Raw genomic sequence first — 5,536 nt, 5'->3', positions numbered from 1 at the left:
TGACAGAGATGCGTTGATTAGTTTGTCATGAACCTTGAGCGCAAGTGGTGACTTGGTCTCCTGAAAACAAAGTAAAGTTTGGCTTGTCTTCCATCTTTTTGGCGTTAGTGGGTGTAATTGCAAACATTGATAATTATTGTCATACTAGGTTAATTTTCATACAATTGGTGCATAATTACTAACTTTTGGCCACAATATCTATATAAGGTGGCATAAATAACTTGTATTTCTACAAGTTATCACACCCCCAAATTTAGATATATGCTTGTCCTCAAGCATATCTTCTACTAAGGAAATCATGCTCCATTCCTATCCTATATTTATGCGATGATTGGTTGCTCCGAATGTTACACTTAGGCACATTACCTGACATTGCACTTTCCTTCTATTTTTGCTAATTCTTAGCAAGCCTTACTTTATTCTTCTATGTAACAAAATTCTGCTCAAAGGCACTTTTCGAGTTTTCAAAATAGAAAGTTTATCTCTTCTTTATCAAAATAACTTGATGTATCTATATGCGGTGAGCAACACTTTGCGTCATTTATTCACTTAGAGACAGTTGGTCATGGTTACACTCTTCGTTTTGGCTTGTCCCCACGGGTGTCATGCGAACATCCAACTAACTTTAACTCATGATAATCAGAGAAGTTGTCCCTTGCATTCTTTTTTTTTCTTCTTTTTGGTTTATACAACGTCGTTCTTAGAAACCCACATTTGTTTTGGCTTGCTCCTACGATTGTCATACGAACATCCAACTATGAGCAGACTCCTTTGACAACTAAACTCTTATCAGGTTGGGAACAGTTTTGAAATTTTTCCTTGCGTTGGCATTGGAGTTTTGCATATTTTTTTTTTGGAAACGAAAATGGACGCATTTTCTGAAATACTGCATATTTCTGAGTTCATCTGCTCAGACCTTCCCCACCTCCAAATTTAAAGATGAGCACGGTTCTCATTGCGTTGTTTGGATAGATTAGACAAACACTTAGAAGAAAATTTCAAAAAGAAGGTTTGAGCAAGACTTTGAAAGATAAAAGGTAAAGTACTGCTAAACTAAGAGTTAACTAAGTGTTAGTCAGAAATTACTAAGTATAAGAAATTTTTCTAAGTATAAACATATAATACATCATAGCAACGCAATGAAGAACACAAAATTAAAAGATTGAGAATATTGCAAATATTGACAAAGGATGATAAAGAAAAAGGCACATGCAAAAATGGAGTGAATATATACTCAATTGTATTGAATATTAACAAAGTATACAAAGAATTAAAAATTAACGCAATATAAAAATTGTGCCTATACAAAGAATCAAAGAATTTCATTAACTTTTTAAATTTGATTCAGATGGGTGCATGTTAAAATTTGACACCTCGCTTCTAATAATGCAAATACATTTTTGCTGAGGACAGGCAACAACACATGCACCCCCGCAACACACCCCTTAACTAAACACATTTTTGGAGGATACCTCAACATAGTGCATTTAGCTAAGAATGGGCAAAGGACACAAACACGCGCAACACACCCCTCAACGCAATGTATTTAGGTGTAATGGACACAAGGTATCTTTTGTTAACTCACAATGTACCTATCATCGCATTACATACTAATTTCTCTTCTTTTTATGTCATAAAAAACGTAAGTTGAAAAAACTTTACGGTGTCTAATGTTTCATCCAATCATTCACAAAATTAAAGAACAACGCTACTAATGTATATAAACTAAAAGAATTAAGCATGACATGAAAAGTTAAATTGAAGAAAATTACCAAAAATGTCAAATGCTACTTCTAAAAAGAAAACAGTAAATAACATGATTTAGAAAGTAGTAAAAGAAAACTGTAAAGAAAGCAAGTAAACATAGATAGGGATGTTGATTGAAAGAAGTTCTCAGAATTACTGCAACCTCATCCCCTGCAAGTGGTTAATCCTGCTTGCCCACCCAATGTCTTTAGGGACATTGTTCACCTCCTTGCCTCATCCCGCATTGTATACGGGAAGAAAGCTGATCTACTTCTTTCGGGAATCACACCAGTTATGGGGAATGCGTTGCACCTTGCATCCTTCGCAACCATAGATCTTGAAGTTCTGGTGCCTAATCTGGTTCTGATGTGGTCCTGCGCGAAAAATACACCTGATCTCTAGGTCAGCTTAGAATTTCTAGATCGCTCTAGTACTCATAAGCCGTCAGACTGCTCCTCGCAATAAACAGCCAGTACAAAGAGATCTGTCCTGCAAAATACCAAAAACCACTCAAACAATAAACTGTTGACCAGTTCCCCGACAACGACGCCATAAACTTGTAATGCAATGGGATATGTGTATGATATTAAATGCTCACAATGATGCGATACTACTACTATTTATGCGTTAATTAGGGATTGCTCAGATAGTATGCCCTGCGTTGTCACAAGTTTCCTAAGTGTTTGATACATGATGTGTGAATGAAGAGATAAAGAAAATATGGAATATAATGAAAGAGAGATAGAACAGATACAATCCGGTGCCAATGTCTTGGCACAGATTCGATGGAGATCTGCTTGTCGGATTGGATGGTTTCAATGGCCAGATGTTTCCCCGATGTCGAAATATATCTTTCTTCATATCTAGTGAACGAACTTCCTTGGAATGCTCAATGGATGTGTTTTGTCCATATCAAAACTTTTCTTGTATAAGTTGACTGATTAACAAATATCCCATCTGTTAAATGCTCAATTTGTAAACCAAGGCAAAATTCTTTTTTTTTTCGAGATCTTTCATCTAAAATTATTTCAGATAGTTTATTGCATTTGAAAGCTCAGGAGTTCCAATTATATTTAAGTCACCAACATATACAGCTATAATTGCAAATGTTTACTGTGATTTCTTTATTAAAACACATGGACATATTGGATTATTTAGATATCATTGTTTCAACAAATATCCACTCAGGCGGTTGTCCGACATTCGTCCTGCCTTTTTCAATCCATATAATGATCTATGTAACTTTATTGAATACAGTTCCTGGGAATTTGATTTGTATGGTTGAGGTACCTTATTCTCATATAAATATCATTATCAAGATATCTACATAAATATGTTATGACTACATCCATAAGATGCATGTCCAAACTTTCATACACAGTCAGACCAATTAAATATTTTAATGTAATTGCATCTACCACCGGAGAATACGTCTACTTATAATCAATACCAGGTCTTTTTGAAAAACTTTGTGCAACTAATCTTGTTTTATATCCTGTGACCTTATTATTTTCATTTCTTTTCCTCACAAATACCCATTTGTATCCACAAATTTAACATCTTCTAGTGTTCGAACTACTGGTTAAAAAACGTGACATTTTGAAAGTGAGTTTAATTCTGCCTCGATTGCTTCTTTCCGCTAAAGCCAATTTTTTCTATGTTGACATTCTTCAATAGATTTTGGTTAAATGATGAAGCATGATCGCCTAAACGATCGAAGCGCAAGCGTCGAGTATCGCATACCAAGTGAGCAGAAGTAGATCATTCCAAATCTCATTGTGAAAGAACATGAACATTTATAATCAAACAGAACAATTATGCATCAAAGGTAAATTACAACATGCTTCTAAGTTAAATACAAAAGGATCGAGTAAGACAATACCTTTGAAGAACTATTTCTTCACGTATTTCCTCGATCGAACAGCAACGCGTCCAACTGTTAGGTTTTATGTCTTAAAACTCGTGGTTTGTAAACATTAGAACTTATTCTGAGAATTCGATAAAGTTGTTGAATATATTTTTTTTTTTAGAAATCCAATAAACCTAAGTCCTTTGACTGTTATATGAGTACTTGAACTTTATGTGGAGACATACAAGTAGATCAGGTTCGAGTCAATAGTCAAAATGATCTATAGTATATGAATAAGATTGGGTACCTTATTTTAGTAACACTATTGGATGCGGCCTACTCTGTAGTTGTTACAAAGTATTGTAAAGCACTACATACAAAGTGATCCTAATTCGTGCATGTTGAGACATGAGGAGTGGGGGTGTCCGGTGCAAATGAGTTTTGTGCAAGATCGGACCACGAAACTTATCACTCTTACTTTATAACGTTGTTTACTATTTAAGACTGACTATTTCGAAGTGATGACCTAGGTAACTTAACCTTAATCTTGAGCTAACTATGAACTCCTGTTTGTTCGGGATTATCTTTTGATCTGCAAATGGTGAGAGTAGACCAATTGCCTCTGCTCAATAAGCTTACCATTTTGGGGTAAGACCAGATGAATAGCTGGGAACATAAGGTGCAAGAGGAAATTCACTCCTACCCAATTAGGGTTAATAGAGAGGTTTTTCCCTTCAAGTGCTGATTCTGGGTCTTGAACAAGAGGCCTCACCCTCTCATTGGCCTGAGAGGGATTCGATTTGTTGATTGGATAAAAAATCAATTGTTCATTAGGGGATCAGTGGAACTTAAGGAACAAGAGATAATTACGGGGGTAAAACAGAGATTCGACCCAACCTTATTACGAGCAACCTGTGAAGGGTTAACTTACTAATCATGGTTATATCGAATAGACATAATATATCTACAGTGAGGGGAGTTCAGCTATGGGCTTTAGTGAAATCACCCATTAGTTAACGAATGGGGGTTAGATCGGTCTAATGAGTTTAGCCGATTAATCTCAGATCGTTTGAGCCCATGATCTGTAGGTTCGCGAGGTCCCCCTACTAGCTCGTAAATGCATACGCTTTAGGGTAGCTTGAGAAATTAATTTGAAACGTTTAAATTAAACCACCTTTTTTACCCACTCAAAACTTACCCTAAAAACCAGTGATATTTTCATTTTCTTCTCTCTTCCCTCATCCGCGATCGTCTAAGCGACTACGATGCCGTGTAGCACCATCGCCTAAGTGATCGCTTAGCTAGTGTCTCCGTATCATATACGTGCGATCGCATAGGTAGTAACTAAGCGATGAAGCTTGCTAACTACGTGATCGTCTAGCGCGCGCCTTCTACTAAACGATGAGCTTCGCATGCTCCCACTACGATTGCCTACCTCCAGTGCCTACGCGATCGCACAACCAATGCTACACGATAAGATAAACGATTTACCCCATCTCACCCCCAAACTTAAAATCATGCTTGTTCTCAAGCATGCGTTATACTCAAGAAATTCTAGCTCACCTTCTTGCTGTCCTTTGCGATGACCAGCTTCTCAAAATATAATTTACACACCTCTGACCATCACCTCAATGCTCTTCAAAAAGATCTTTGTTTAAATCTGGCAAGCCTTTGCTCAAAAACTTTTTATTCATTCACCGCAACTTTGCATTTAGCTTTTGAGAATGAGTTCGTTCAAAATAGTTCAAAAATTTGCGATGACTTATTCAAATGCGACATTGAACCTGGTTATGCCCTTCGTTTTGGCTTACCCCCACGTGTGTCATGCGGGCATCCAACTTCAGTTGCGTTCCATATTCAACTCAACTCTTGTCTTGCTTATTTTGGCTTGCGCCGGACAGAGGAGTTGCGCGTATGCGTTGATCCTGGTAACTTACTTTC

This window comes from Benincasa hispida, chromosome 10, assembly GCF_027475165.1.
Source record: "Benincasa hispida cultivar pf3 chromosome 10, pf3_genome.v1.1, whole genome shotgun sequence".
In the NCBI taxonomy this organism is placed as follows: domain Eukaryota; kingdom Viridiplantae; phylum Streptophyta; class Magnoliopsida; order Cucurbitales; family Cucurbitaceae; genus Benincasa; species Benincasa hispida.
The sequence above is the reverse complement of the archived record's forward strand: the minus strand, read 5'-3'. Positions refer to the sequence as shown.